Genomic DNA, 16,889 nt, shown 5'->3' with positions numbered 1-16,889 from the left:
AATAGCCATGCCCCAATTGACAAATGATCAAAAGATATGATCGGTGCCTAAAGGGTTATAAATTCATGCATGTCCTTCGACCTAACAAAACCATTACTTTGCATGAAAACAAAATAGATTTGAGGGGGAAATGACCTATATATACCAAAAATATTTATAACAGCTCTCTTCTCAGTGCAGAAGAATTGGAAATTGAGGGGATGTCCATCAATTGGGGAATGACTCAATAAACTTTGATGTTGTTCTTGATAGAATATTGTTGGTCTGTGAGAAATAAGCACAATTTCTCAGGAAGAAAAAAATATCTGAAAAATTTTCCATGAACTCAAGCAAAGTGAAATGTACTATACAAAGTAATAGCAATGTCGTGGGATGACCAGCTATAACTGACTTTGCTGTAATCGTTGGTACAATCATCCATGACTACTCTGAAGGACTTTTGATGAAAAATTCTATCCATACCCAGAAAAGTAATTGATTGTATCTGAATACAGATTAAAGTATTCTCTACCTCTTTTTTTTTTTTTTTTTTTAACAATTTTTCTTGAGGCTTTTTATTTTCATTAGGGTAGAAGATCTGCATTTTTTTTTTCCCCACAACTTAACTTTTGTGGAAATGTTTTATATCTTAATTGTGGGTGGGGGTAAGGGAAAGAACCTAGAACTCAAAAATTTTAGAAACAAATGTAAAAAATGTTTGTTTTGACTGGAAGAGAAATATTAAATAAATAAAAATAGAGAAGGCTACAAGCCTATACTATAATTAAAAAAAAAAAAAGATAAAAGCTTAGCAGTGGAATCTTAGGATAGTTTTGGTTTTTATATTTGCACAATTTTAACATATTTTCAAGAATGGTTGTATCAGTTTACAACTCCACCAACAATGCATTAATGAGCCTGACTAATATCAAAGTTACCAATAGTCACATGAAAAAATGCTCTAATTCACTACTGATTAGAGAAATGCAAATTAAAACAACCCTGATAAACCACCTCATACCTATCAGATTGACTAACATGATAGAAAAAGAAAATGATAAATGATAAAGAAGATGTCAAAAATTAAGGCACTAATATAGTATTGGTAGAGTTGTGAATTGATCCAACCATTTTGGAGAACAATTTCAAACTATGTCCATAGGGGATATAAAACTTTCTTTGACCCAGAAATATTACTATTAGGTTTGTATCCCAAAGAGATCAAAGGAAAAGGAAAAGGACATATATGTACAAAAATATTTGTAGAGGCTCTTTTTTTGGTGGGAAAGAATTGGAAATCAAGGGGATGCCCACTAATTGAGGGATTACTCAACAAGTTGTAGTATATAATTGTGATGGAATGCTATTGACTCTCAGAAATGACAGGCAGGGTGGTTTCCAAAAAAACCTGGGAAGACTTAAATGAACTGATGCAAAGCAAAATGAACTGAACCAGAACAATGTACACATCAACAGCAATATTATATGGTGATCAAAGTATTCATTTAAAAACTTAATTTTTTCTTGGTTTTTTTGTGTTTTCTTTTGGAACATGGCTGATAAGGAAATATGTTTTGTATGACTACACATCTATAATTTGTAGCAAATTAATTGCCTTTTCAAGGAGAGGAATATAATTTGGAATTCAAATTTAAAAAAAAACTGAATGTAAAAAAATTGTTTTTATGCGTAATTAACAAAAAATAAAATGCAAAAAAAAGTGGAGTGAGCAGAGCAAGAAGAACCTTGTACATGGTAACAGCGATACTGTAATGATTGTCAACTTGGAACGATTTCGCTACTCTGATTAAGACAATGATTCAGGACAATGCCAAAGGCCCCACGATGAAAAATGCTATCTCTCTAAATGAAAATTGAATTTTTTTAACTTTCTCAGTTTTTATTGTTTTATTCTGTTTATGTTTTCTTCTGCAACACTGGCAAAATGGAAATTATTTTACATCACCTAACATGGTGATAATCATGTATATCCAAAACCAAATTGCCTATATTCTCAATAGAGATCTTGGGGTGGCAAAAGGAAAGAAATGAATTTGAAACTCAGCATTTTAAAAAGCAATTGTTAAAAATGTTTTACATACAATAGGAAATTTTTAATGAAATAAATTATATATTAAAAAATATTACTTCATTTGGGATTCACAGTAACCTTGAGTAGGTATTATTAGTGTCCCCATTTAATGTTGAGACAATTGAGGCATAAATGACTTGTCTAGGACCCCACAATTAGTAAGTATCTGAGGCATGTCATGTTCAATTCATGACTTCTTGAGTTCAGGTCCAGTGCTTTATCTATGACATCACCTACCTGTTTCTATACAAACTACTTAGTTTCTTATTTAAGATTCTTCATTTCTAGCTACAATCTACCCTTCTAGTTTTATTCCATATTTTAACATCCATCCCTTTAAATATTTGACATTCCAAACAAATTAGAAAACAGACTGTTTTCTGAACTCAGCATTCTTTACTCCTGTATGTTTGCACAAGATATTCTCTATATCTGTAATATAGTCACTCCACATCTCTACTTATTAAATCCTTATCTTCTTTCTAGACTAAGTTTAAGTATCATCTTTATTGTGATACCTCCCCGAACCCTCCGGACCAAGGTATTAATACCTCCCTCAAGTTATATTGAATCTATAAATTTATCTGCATACATAAAAGCATAGATCTAAAGCTGGAAGCTACCTTAGAAACATCCTTTTCAACACCCTTATTTTACAAATAAAGAAATTGAAACCCATAATGGTAAAATGATTTACCTGAGGTCACATTAGAATAAATGGCAGAGGTAGGTTTCTATCACAGATTTTCTGCCTTCAAAATCAGCAGTTTTTCCACTGGACCCCTCTGCTTTATCCTTGCCCAAAATTACATAGATAGCTAATGGCAGAGACAGAATAACATGGATCTTCTGAATCCAAATTCACCACTCATTCAGCAGTACCTCACTGCCTCCTAGGACTCCACCTTTTAGTAGAATGTAAGCCCTTTGAGCACATGGACTTTTTTCATCATTTTCTTTGACTCCTCAGCTCCTAGACCAGTGCCTTAAACATAGAAAAGGTTTAATTAATATTATTTGAATTGAATTTTGGTATTTAAAATGCTTTGCCAAAAGAAGCCTACAAATTGAGTTGTTTATGGGATTATATCCCAAAGAGATTATAAAGAAGGGAAAGGGACCTGTATGTGCACGAATGTTTGTGGCAGCCCTTTTTGTAGTGGCTAAAAACTGGAAACTGAATGGATGTCCATCAGTTGGAGAATGGCTGAATAAATTGTGGTATATGAAAATTATGGAATATTACTGTTCTGTAAGAAATGACCAACAGGATGATTTCAGAAAGGCCTGGAGTGACTTACACGAACTGATGCTGAATGAAATGAGCAGGACCAGGAGATCATTATATACTTCAACAACAATACTAGATGATGACCAGTTCTGATGGATCAGGCCATCCTCAGCAACGAGATCAACCAAATCATTTCTAATGGAGCAGTAATGAACTGAGCTAGCTATGCCCAGAAAAATAACTCTGGGAGAGGACTAAAAACCATTACATTAAATTCCCAATCCCTATATTTATGCACACATGCATTTTTGATTTCCTTCACAAGCTAATTGTACAATAATTCAGAGTCTGATTCTTTTTGTACAGCAAAATAATGTTTTGGTCATGTATACTTATTGTGTATCTAAGTTATATTTTAATATATTTAATATCTACTAGTCATCCTGCCATCTAGGGGAGGGGGTGGGGGGGGTAAGAGGTGAAAAATTGGAACAAGAGGTTTGGCAATTGTTAATGCTGTAAAGTTACCCATGTATATATCCTGTAAATAAAAGGCTATTAAATAAAAAAAAAAAAAAAAAAAAAAAAAACAAACAAATTGAGTTGTTTAAATGTTATTAGTTCTGTTTCTTGGAGATGGAAACTGAGTAAAATTATTTACCCCAGATCATGAAATTAAGATTATCAAAACCCCATTTTTTCTGGTCCAAAATAGGGAGGAGTTCTCACTATCAGTCCTATATCCCTCAGTGCAATAAGCCAATTTAATGATGTGTCAATAGTCATATTGATAAATTACCCCAGGTTTTCCTAAATATCCACAAAGGTTAGTCCCTCCACTCAGACCAAATTTCAACATAAGGATTGTACCAGGGAATCTCACCAAGGGTAAATACTTTTTAGTATCAGAGTTAGATCCACAGGACACTATATCAGAAGTGTCAGAGTTAGAACCATAGGACACTATATCAGAATTGGAAGGGAAATTAGAACACAGACCATACAATGTCGGAGCACAATGGGACCTTAGAAATCATTGTAATTCAATCTTTTTAAGAAGAAAAAGGTAAGACTAAGAAGTGGCTTGCCAAAGGCCACATGATTAGTAAATTTGTTACACAACAACAAAACACATTTCATGACTCTAATTATAGTATTCTTGCCATTATTCTATTCTGAGTCCAAAGAAAACTTGGTTTCATGATACAGTATGGGCTTACCTCCTTCACAAGAGCTTGAGTCAACTGAAAAATATCTTGTTACTACAAACATTACATGAGGAGCAATTAGTTTTTTTCACCTATGATCATTCTTAGCAATATAGCAACTGAGAGTCCAAAGCCCAGTGCTGGATGACTCAGAGAATTAAGGTTTGTTAATGACAGTACATCACAGTATTTTGACAAGACCCTGCACTGCCAGCCATGTTGTGACTACTGGGTGTGGTCACAAGCTCAGTTCTTCACCTAGAAATGATTCAATAACTTCAAGTAATATGAGGTGGAGTAGAAAGAACTATGGATTTCAGGTCAAGAAACCTGCTTTGAATTCTCCAAATTAGCTTACTACCAGCATGATCTTGGGCCTCAGCTTTCTGATCTGCTCTTGTTTGACTTCTAGATTATCTTCTAACTCTGGATTATATGAATTCAACTAACAAAATATTAGTCTTCCAAAGATGATTAGGGAAAAAGGAAAAGAACCTACATATTCTAAAATGTTTACAGTAACTCTTGGGACAGCTAAATGGCACAGTGAATAGAATAGAATAGAGCATCAGCCCAGAAGTCAGGAGGACCTGGGTTCAAATCTGATCTCAGACACTTAATACTTCCTAACTATGTGACCCTAGGCAAGTCATTTAACCTCAATTGCCTCAGCAAAAAGCAAAAAAAAAAAAAAAAATACAGTAACTGTGTTAGCAAATAACTAGAAATTGCAGGATACTCATCATTTGGGGAACAAGTTATGGTATATGATTATGATAGAATACTATAAAAATGATCAATTCAATTATTTTTAGAACAACATGCAAAGACTTATACAAAATAATAGAGAGAAATGAGCAGAACCAAGAGAACATTTCATATAGTAACAGAAATAATGTTTTAAGAATGACTGAGCAAAAAAGTTATTTTGATTTTTTATAAATAGCAAATTAACTCTAAAGAACATGTGAAGAAAGATGTTCTCTTCATCTAGAAAAAGAACTGATAAATAAAAGTATGTATAAAATAACTATGTATATGTACATGCATATGTATGGATATACACACATGTAGATATATACATATGTGTGTGATACCCAATTTTGTCTAATGGTAGCCATCTCTAGGGTGGAGAGGAAGGAAAAACATATGATTTTGTTATGTATTTAAAAGGAATAGAAAATTGTACATAGCAGATTTGCAATTTCATGTGCAATCATATTTTTATTGTACTATGTTATGGAAATATTTGTTTTAATCCAGAAATTAAAATAAAATAAACTATTAAAAAACCCAAAATATTAGTGCTACAACTTACCTTAAATGGATGGATGGATGGATGGATAGACAGATGGATGAATGGATGTATGGATGTATGGACAAGTGACTAATAAGAATAAAGAATTTATTGAGCACTTACTATGTCCAAAGCACTATGCTAAATACTAGGAACACAAACAAAAAGATAAGACAGTTTCTCAATAACATCATATTCTAATGGACTTCTCATGTACCTTCCTCCTCTAGGGCCTCATCCTCTGATTTGTTCCTTCAAGAACCTTCATTTTAAAGAAGATTTCCAGGCTAACCTTGGTTTCATTCCTTTCCAGGATTCACTCCTAATTTCTGTACTTTCTTCAACCATGCTTTCATGACTGTATTTTTGCAGATATCACCCTTCTCCATCTTTTCTTCATGCCTCCCTTTCAATTTTCTTTTACTTATTGCCTTCTCTCCTCTTCCCAACAAGACTACAAGCTCCTTGAAAACAGGATGTCTGTCTTCCTGCTTATATTTGTTCATACTTATTTCAGTACTTAGCCCATAGTAAGTAATCAATAAATGTTTACCCTGATTTGACATTCTACTGTGGGAGACAACCAAGGCAGGGAATTTATACTGTAGGGCATATAATATCAAATTTGGAAGGGAAATTAGAACACAGAACATATGAAAAGTTTCAGCTATAAGTCAAATGAAAAGGTCCCATGGTTTTTAGGGTTCAACAGCAAAGCAGATGGTAATGCTTCTGTTTTAACACTATTGGTTTCTGATGTTGAACTATTTCACAGTGCCAATGATTCTGTTAATAAAACTTTCTTTTTTGTGTCTTCATTAGCTGTAGCTACAACAGGAATAGTTACAGGTAAGCATCTCTACAGAAATTGCTTCCCAGGATGATGACTGAGAACACTGGTCTGGAGAACACTGCCATCCTCAAGGCTTTTGTGTTCCTTATCTTGAAGTATTTCATTAGGGTCTGAAAGTGGTCAAAGTGGCGGTAGGGGAGGTTGGATTTGCTTGGCATAAACTGACTTCTGTCTCTTTCTCTTTCATAGTACCTAGCTCAGGTGTCCAGCAACTGAGAATACTGAGAAAAGCCTCCAGAAAGTAGAATGTGAGCTGGAATGAAAGAAGACATGAATTCTAAGATGAGGATACAAAGCACTCTAAGGATAGAGAGCTGTCAGTGCAAAGACCCAGCATTTGGTGCATGGTGTGTTATGAACAAGAAACAGCAAATAGGGTTGTGTGGGGGAATCATAGGATGTGAAGGGAAGAAATGTGTTAGGTGATTGGGAAGGTAGGAGGAGGCCAGGATATGAAAAGTTTTACATGTCAGAGGACTCAGTATATGCTCATGGAGACAATAGGGAAGCACAGCTGTTTACTGATGATGGGGAGAAAGGGTGTGACCTGGTCCGACTTAAAATGTAGAAAAATTCCTCTGGCAGTCAGATTCTGAATGGATTGGTGAAGAGGTGCTAGGGACATTACTTAACCTTTCTGAGAATCATCTTCCTTGTTTGTAAAACTAGGAGGTTTGGACTGGGATTATCTTAATGGTGACTTCACGATGAAAAAAAAATGACACTAGGATTGGAATTAATGATTTGATGGAGGGCAGCCTATGTTGTTGATGATGATTCTAATGTCATATTTTTGCATAAGCAACTACGCTGGCCACATAGTTGATTCTATCAGGGCATTAAAATTGGGGGGGGGGGGAAGAAATGCTGAGCTTTTGGATTATTCTTCATTTTGTTTGTTTGCTTTTGTTTTTTTTGTTTTTGTTTTGTTTTTTCTCATGACCTTTATTTCAAATGGGGGTAGCAGAAACAAACCTGTGTGATTTAGGTTAATCTCATCCCAAGTTTTAATGCCATTTCAAATTCTGGCAGAAATGTCTATTGGAAAGTCAGACTTGGAACAGGCTATTAAATCAAAAATAAATCCCTTATGTAGGTCTCTAAAAATAAACTGCCAGAAAAACCTATGTGAAGATTAAAACTTTTCAGAGGAGAAATAGTCAAAATGTGTCATTGTATTTAGTCTATTTCTCTAATCCATGATTTACTAGCAGATGTTTTTTAGTTCCATGTTGTTTCATTAGGATTTGGAGTTAGTAGAACTGGGTTGAATTTCAGTTTTATGAAAATATTTCATAGATTTAGAAGTGGAAGACACTTCAGACATCATATAACAGCCACTAATTCTATTTCCTGTATGGTCTTCTTAACCCCAATGTTCTTCCAGGGATGCCAAAAATCATGGGAACAGCCCAGCATCCAAAGATGCAAATTTGAGGGTCATTCAAAAAGTGAGAAAGGAAAATGATGGATATTAATGGGCTATATAAAACATTTGAAGCACACTATAAATGGCATCCAAGAAGCAGTACAAATGATAGATATCATTTTATCACGGATTTAAATATAGGAAGAAGTTTTAGGGCATTGAGTCTAATTCCTCAGTTTTACAGATAAGTCAAAGGAACTGAGAGAATTAAAGTGATTTGCCTAAAGTCAAACTGATAATAATTAGCAGTGCCAAGACCAGAACATGGGACCTCTTTCTCCAGTTCTGCAGGCATTCCATTATACCACACTGTCCCTCAATGTAAGATTGGAAAAAGAAGCTGACTGATCAGATAGTAAGAGAAAGGGATTCTGTTCATTTCACTTTGTATCAATTCATATTTCTTTCCCATATTTTCTGTACTATCACTGTCTGTAGAAGCATTTGGGGATTTTTTAGGTAAAATAAAAATAAAATAAATTTTAAAAAAAACTTACTGGGGTTCCATATGCCAGGGTAAAATAAAAACAATAACAACAAAAATAATAAATGCTTTACATTTTCACATATCCTACTTTACTTAATTTTGAAAAAAAATCTGATACAACAAAATCTACTTTATGGGTAAGGAAATTGAAACTTGGGAAGAAAAATAACATATAAATTCCCATGGCTAGTACTTAGTAAAGTTAAATCCTTAGTAAAGTAAAAATACTTAGGACTCAAAACTTGTCCTACAGTTTCCTAGTCTAAGACATTTCCCACTATAATACACTCTTGATTTTTAGTGGGAAAAGAGTACCTTAATTTTATTTATTTATTTTTATTATAGCTTTTTATTTACATGATATATACATGCGTAATTTTCCCAGCAGTTTTTGTCGAACAGTGAATTCTGATCCCAAAAGCTGGGGTCTTTGGGCTTGTCAAACACTAGATTATTATAGTTATTGACTATTTTGTCCTGTGAACCTAACCTATTCCACTCATCAACTAATCTATTTCTTAGACAATACCAAATGTTTTTGGTGAGTGCTGCTTTATAATATAATTTTAGATCAGGTACAGCTAGGTCACCTTCATTTGATTTTTTTTTTTTCATTAATTCCCTTGAAATTCTTGACCTTTTGTTCTTCCAGATGAATTTTGTTGTTTTTTTTTTTCCCTAGGTCATTAAAATAATTTCTTGGGAATAAATAGATTAGTTTAGGTAGTATTATCATCTTTATTATATTTGCTTGCTCTATCCAAAAGCACTTAATATTTTTCCAATTGCTTAGATCTGACTTTATTTGTGTGGAAAGTATTTTGTAGTTTTGCTCACATAGTTCCTGACTTTCCCTTAACAGATAGATTCCCAAATATTTTATACTATTGGCAGTTACTTTAAATGGAACTTCTCTTTGTAACTCTATTGGATTTTGTTAGTGATATATAAGAATTCTGATGACTTATATGGGTTTATTTTGTATCCTGCAACTTTGCTAAAGGTGTGGATCATTTCCAATAGCTTCTTAGTAGAATCTCTGGGATTCTCTAAGTATACTATCATATTATCTTCAAAGAGTGATAGTTTGGTTTCCTCATTGCCTACTCTAATTCCTTTAATCTCTTTCTCGACTCTTATTGCCAAAGCTAACATTTCTAATACAATATTGAATAGTAATGGTGATAGTGGGCAACCTTGTTTCACTGCTGATCTTATTGGGTATAGTTCCCAATGGTCCCAATAGTCCCAAATGGGGTTATCCCCATTACATATGATGCTTACTGATGGAGTACCTTAATTTTAAAGTGGGTCACTTTACATAGGCATAATCCTGATCATGCAGCCCTAAAAAAGGGCTGGGGTTGGGGGGAGGGAGGGAAGGAAGGGTGAAGAGGGGGAAGTTACATCCTCATAGGATGGCTAAACTCAAAGGACCTGGCCTAACCTCTTGATTTTATGGGACACTCTGGAGTCAGTTGCCTCATGGAACTGATTATCCTATCTCCTACCATGGTCAGAACTTACCATGCTGCCAAACTCATCTGTCAGTGTTTACCCCTTTAAGCCTCTAATGTTTGGTGCCTCTCTAATATACTTACCAAGAATCACAGTGTGATATTGTTATCTTAGTATATGACATCACTCAATGAAAAGAGAATGGGTCCTATCAAAACTTTATATTTCCCCCACCATGAATATAGAGTTCTCTTTTCATAGGTAATAAATTAATAAAAGCTGGTTGTATTTCACTAAGGTTGATTCTAATAATCAGAAAATTAGTTGGCATTTATATGGCATCTTAAGTTTCACAAATTCTTTTATATACCTTAATATGGTTGATTCTCACAATAATGCCTTGAATTATATATTATAAGCATATTTCCTCCATTTTAGTGATGATGGAAATGAGATTTTTAAAAAGTTAAAAGATTTTGATGAGTGTCTAGAGTCAGTGAGAGTCAGAATAAGTGTCAGAACTTGGTGAATGTCAGAAATAGGATTCAAATTCAGCTAACTCCCTCATATATGTAAGGGGGAAATGGATCTTTTCCTTCTAACCATGTAATAGTCTTTATAGGCCCTTTTTGTGGTCAAAATAGAAAACAGCAAATCTACATTGTCTTTTAATAGATCTTCAAATGATTATTTCAAAGTCTATGAAGCTATAGAACTCTAGAAAGTACGTTAATCTCTCAGTACCTCAAAAAATTCTTAAAAGTATACATCATAAAAGAGTTTCATATCAGCAGTGATAGAGTTTGTTCATTGGAGAGTTCTCTTCAACAATGAAACCACAAATCCAACTTTAAAAAAAAAAGTCTGTGAGCAGGAATGATCTTTAAGAGCTTCCCTATTTAATTCCCACCACTCCCTTCTGTTAATTACATCTTATCTTTGTTTATCTTGAGAGTATTTGAGTCTTATCAATTCTTTATTATCTATTGTCTCTAGTCTCCAATAATGACAGTTGGAACATTCCTTTGGGGCTGTATAGTTTACAAAGTATTTTCTTTATAACAACCCTGTAAAGATTTCTTAAGGGCAAGTGAAGCAGCACGGATTAGCTAATAGAGTATTGGATTTAGAGGCAGAATATGATCTGGGTTCAAATTCCATCCTGAACAAGTCTCATCAGCCTTCTTTTGCTCACTTGCCAGTTGCAGGTAATAATAGCAGCACCTACTTCACAAAGTTGGTATGAGGAATAAATAAGATAATGTATATTAAGAGTTTTGAAATCTTTAAAGTGCCATATAAATGTTAGCTTGTGGTCATTGTTATCCCATGAGAAAGCTGATGCTTCTTATGATTAAATAATTCTAAATCTACCAAGTGTCAGGGTTGGAAACTGTATTTATGCCTCCTGGTGTCACTTTTGTAATACTTCTTACTGTATTCACAATTTCTCACTGTCATGTGCCTATAGAAGTGCTGCCATAAAAACAATATTAACACTAAAGGTAATAGCATAGCAGCATACTATATGTGGAAATGTGTTTAGAAGAATTGCACATGTATAACCAAATTGAATTATTTGCTTTTTAGGGGAGGGGAGAGAAGGTAAGGGAGGTAGAACAAAAATGTAACACAAAGTTTTGCAAGGGTATATATGCTGAAAATGATCTTTGCATGTATTTTGAAAAATAAGAACCTATTAATTTAAAAATTATTTTAAAATATTTATTTAAAAATTTTATTTTAAAAAAGTTAATGCCAGGGACCCATATATGGTATGAACACAATACTTCATCTTCAATGAATCTGTGGTCTTTTGGAAATGAATACTTCCTCCAAAATATGCAGATTGTGAACTACCTGTGTCTTCATCATTAGAATAACACCAAGCTGAAATCTCTTACAATTCCTCAAGAATATCCATCTGGACTCTTCAGTAATGAAGAATGAGTAAATACCAGAAATCACTGCATCTTGAATGCCTTCCTACAGGTCTTTTGAAATCATTTGAGGGCATATATAGTTCCTAATATGTTTATTTGTTATCTCTAGCTCTGACTGAAAGATCAGTCTCACTACTTTTCTAATTATTATGGTATTTCTTCTTTGTAGTTTTACATTGACAAGAGACAGTGTTTTATAATGGTTAGAAAGCTGACTTTGGAGTTAGGAAGAACAGGGTTCAAACTCATCTTCAGACTGGCTGTGTGATTCTAGGAAAGTCACTTAATCTCTTAATGGCTCTCAGTTTCAGGAAATGTGTATATCTGCCTTGATAAAGGGAAGCTCCTCAATAAGAACTTCCTATATATATATATAAACTCATAGATTAGGTTTTCCTTCTTAAAAAAAAAAAAAAAGAAGAAGAAGAAGGAAGGGAGAAAAAAGAAAGGGAAGGGAAGGGAAGGGAAAGGAAGGGAAGAGAGAGAGAGAGAGAGAAAGAGAGAGAGAGAGAGAGAGAGAAAGAAAGAAAGAAAGGGAAAGAGGGAGGGAAGGAGAGGGAAAAAGGGAAAGAGGGAGGAAGAGAGGGAAAGAAAGAAAAAAAGAGAAAGAAATGTCCTAGCCCACTCTAATGGATACCATGCATCTCTCCAATGTCTTTTAGGTGACCTATAATTTCATTATTTCAGAGGTTACAGCCTTCTATGACTTAAAGATTCTATGATATCGCATCAATGGAAGAATATAGTGTTTAAAAAATAAATGAGGGAAAAAAAATTTTTAAATAAGTGAAGGGTTTTATTTGTTTTTACTAGAGAGCAACTTGGAATGATTGATAGTACAATACAACTTCATAGACGTAATCCATCTTATTCTTTCCCTCCTATTCAATCCTGGAGCTACTTCTTGTTTGGCAATAGTATGCATTCATGGTAGGTGTGCCCATGGACTAATTCCATGGACAATTCACCAAGTGTCTAGTTTAAGTAAACCACCAAAGTGCTAAGTATGTTAATCTAATATAATATTTACTTTGAATCAAGAAAGATGTTTATAGTCATTATTGAGTTGTTCAGAACTGTTTATTGTCAAAGATACTCAACAGCACATGTGTATCTCAGCAAAAGTAATCCCTAGCTCCCAGATTCCACAGAACACTGGAATATTTTATGGAATGATGTTGGCTTTTAAAGATTGAAAAAAGCAGCCACTCATAAAGTGGTAAAATATTTAATTTAACCTACTTTAGCAGTGGTGCTAACTAGGCAGTGTTGTAGCTCTTAAAAACGATATAGCGTTAAATGGCTTTGTTTGTTGCGGTTGATCCTTTGTCCTTTGTCCGGAAAGAGAAGCAATGACATCATGAAGATATAATGTCTTGACTTATGCATAAAATGGATTTAATTGAGGCAGAGCTACACAAAGTCATCAGCCTCACTCTCTCTTCCAGAATCATCAAAGTCTATCGGCAAGACTTGTTTATCTGTCCATCCAAAGTCAACCACTATCAGGGATTATTATCTGCCTCTAATACCAAACCCAAGAAACTATGTCTATGGCAAAGTGACAGAGATTCTGGCTGAATGTGCAAATTTGTTATTATCCTATTAGATTTCAGCAATACAAAGTAATCCGAATCTCAGCAAAGCATCACTGAGAGTCATGATCATAAACAAACAATGCTGAATTCTCCAGTGAGGGTATGTTCTTGCACTTGTTCAAAACAAGCTAACCAAAGAATAAAGCACATATAGGGGAAAGTAGTTAAGACAACCAACCTCATCTGAACTAGATATGCAAGAAAGAAACAGTTCTAGGATATGGTGAAGAGGGTCCCTCAGAAGTAAGGGATATATGGAGACATGGATCAAAGATGGTTTATCAAAAGCATAGTTCATGAAAACAATGGCGAAAAGCCTCAAAATGCTGATCAATTTGGTGATGGACAGTGCTTCCTACCTCTTAGCAAAGAGGTTGCAATGACACATAAAATTTCAGACACAGCCAATGTATAGATTATTTTTCTTTTTAACCATATCTATTTGTTACAAAGAAAGGCTTCTATTTGGGGAGTGGGAGGAAGGCAGGATTTACTGCTTTTAGAAGTCTCTTCTCTGGATTTCTGTAGTTATGTGATTCTATGATACTTTGTACCAAATCCACTAGACCCCCTTAACTGAACTTGCTTTGGGTAGTAGCATCAAGCTGAGATTCCTTTAAAGTTCTAAAAATCATGCATCTGGATACTTCATAAGAAAGTATCTCAAGTCCCTCAAATCCTGCTTTTGCTATATATAGCTTCAGATTGCTTTCCAAGATGTTTGGTTTTTTTTTTTAATTTTGCAAACAAGAAGCTTAAGTGACTTGCCCAAAGTCACACAGCTAGTTAGTGCCCACTTGGAATCACAACTAAATCCCAATTAGTTCAAATAATGAATCCCCATCCCACCTCTCCACCCATCTGCCAAATGGTCTCATATGTTCAAATTCTCACTCTTCAAAATTACAGTTTGTATTTTGTTCCAGCCCACTGAAAATATTCAGTGTGGATTCAAATAATGTGACTAATTTAGGAGAATTCACTATTCCCACTAATCGAGGACCTGGATATAATCAAGTCTTCTGAGACTCTTTACTCAGAGTTTTTATTTCATCTCAAAGAAAAGAAATTGAGAGATATATTGGCTGGCCATCCCTTAACATCTCCTCACCACCACCACCTTCCTTTTTAGTACCTGATAGAGCAGATGTTCAAGAGAGAGGGAGGAATGTAATCCAATCAAAGGGAGCATGAAAAGGACAGAGGGAAGCTGCCTCCTGGTCTAATGAGAAACATTGTTGCCAAACAGACTTTGGGGCTTTGCACATGGTGTGAAGTCCTTGTCCCCAAAGTGAACTCTCCCAGCTTTGGGCCCAGCAATCGGGGCAGCTCTCCATTAGGGCCCTTCTTTTCCCTCCCTTTTAAGAGAACAGCCCGATTGTGTGGATTTCACAGTCTGAACAGGACTGAAAGGAGTGGAATTAAGTTTCTATCACGGCTCTTTTCAAGGGGGCTGAGTCTGTGATTGGACTTCAGTCAGAATATATGAATCTTTTGTATGCCAGAGTCGGGTTGCATTAATTGCCTCTTCTATTTCCCTGACACCCTTTACAGTGAAAACTTACAGTAATTAACATGGGTTTCTGCCTTCGCTTGTGTTTTGAGCTAAAGGATGCTGCTGCCCTGAGCCTGGGAATTGGGCCTGGGGATAGGGGTGGGGTGGGGTGTCGAGGAGCAGGGACTAAGCAGGGGATAAAAGCCATGCATTTTTTTACCTGAGGTTGCAGAGTTAAGCTCGTAGCTGCTGCATTTCTAGGCTGGAATCCATCCGCTTGATGTTGTTCCTGCTGTTGCTGCTGTCAGAATCTGGGAGATGTTTTTATGACATGTGTTGTTAATAAAAAACCCGACTGGCCAGGACACTGGAGGATACACCATAGGGAACACAGTCTTTTAGTGGTGATTTTTAAAGGGGGAGGGGGGAAGGAGGAACAAGGGGCCCAGCAAGGTGACCTGATAGGGCCTTTTCATCTCTAATTTCGAGAATTCTGTGATTATGGGGGCCCCTGCAGACAGGGACAGAGTCAAAATACTGACACACCCCTGAAAGGGACTTGTAATCACAACGGAAAACATTTTGTAGAGAGGAGATGGAATCTGGCCCCAGTGACTGGTGCCTGCCAATATTTTGGCTGGATGAGTTTTTCAAGCTGCTTTCTTGTCACTCTGAATCGGATGATTCACGCTGGTAGCATGTTGTATCGGTTAGCCAGTAATGCTTCCTAATAAAAGACTCCTTAAAATGATTTTCCTTAAAGACACAGAGGAATTTGTTTCTTGCAGAATCAAACCTATGTTCTTAATCAAGGCTGATTGAATAAAACAAGCTGCAAGCAGCAAAAGGGGGTTAATTTAACAGCTTACTGATGAAAATCTGTCACTGCCTCTTCCCCCTCCCCACCTCACATAGGAACAGATGGCTTTACCACAAAGTTTTGAATGCAAAGTTAATTTTTTTTAAAAATCCAATTCTTCTCTCAATCTCTGAACTAATGCTTTAAAAGTTCCCTCTACTAAAAGAAATATCAAGGCACTTATTTTGAGCTCTGAAACATGGAAATAGACTCATTAGGCCTGTAATTACCAAAGGAGAGTTGCCCTGGATTAATGTCACATTGAGCAGGGCAGGAGCCTCCCTCCCCATCCTAGGAAGTGGAACTTTTTGGAAGGGGGAATTCAATGCATTTCACTTTGGGCTGGTTTCTATTCTTTTTCTAGATGAAACTGACAAATCAAGTCACTTCATACCTGTCAGTGAAACCCAAAGATTGTTTAAAAAAAAAAAAGTTATAGGTTTGAGGTTGGCAGGACCTTCTTGATACATATCATAAAGCTGCAGGAAAAGATCTGAGAATTAATTCAACATCCTTATTTTAATATGTAATAGCTTAGATTTACATAGTAATCAATAAATATAACTTTGTGTGTGTGTGTGTGTGTGTGTGTGTGTGTGTGTGTATGTGTGTAAACTTGGAAAAAAGAGAGGTGAAAATGTTTGCCCAAGGTTATGGAAGGGATAAGTAAAAGAGTCTGGATTCAAATACAGATTTCCTGATTTCAGATTCAAGATGCATTCTGATAGACATATTAATTCAATTCTAATATACTCAGGAAGTCTCTACAGCTTTGTGCTGGAAGGATTACTAACAGTGCCTTTCTATATCAATTGCATTTTCTTTTCCTTTTCCTTCCTTCCTTCCTTTCTAGGTTTGAACCCCATTTCATCCATTCACTATCACTGAATTTCTCTGGGCCCATTTTTTTTTTTTAATCTACATGTAATTGGCCAATTAGGAGTCAGTCTTTGAAAAACC

The 16,889-nt window shown here is 35.2% G+C and overlaps 1 long non-coding RNA gene across 1 annotated transcript in view; it reads right to left on the bottom strand.

Moving 5' to 3' along the window:
- The window catches only part of LOC116421677, a 93,467-nt gene extending 77,803 nt beyond the window's left edge, over positions 1 to 15,664 (bottom strand). Inside the window, exon 1 of the long non-coding RNA XR_004232161.1 lies at positions 15,291 to 15,664. This is a non-coding gene — a long non-coding RNA (uncharacterized LOC116421677). The remainder of the gene's footprint in view (positions 1 to 15,290) is intronic.
- Positions 15,665 to 16,889: the final 1,225 nt, after the last annotated feature.

Source organism: Sarcophilus harrisii, chromosome 2, assembly GCF_902635505.1.
Source record: "Sarcophilus harrisii chromosome 2, mSarHar1.11, whole genome shotgun sequence".
NCBI lineage: Eukaryota > Metazoa > Chordata > Mammalia > Dasyuromorphia > Dasyuridae > Sarcophilus > Sarcophilus harrisii.
This window is presented reverse-complemented; position numbering and strand designations above follow the sequence as displayed.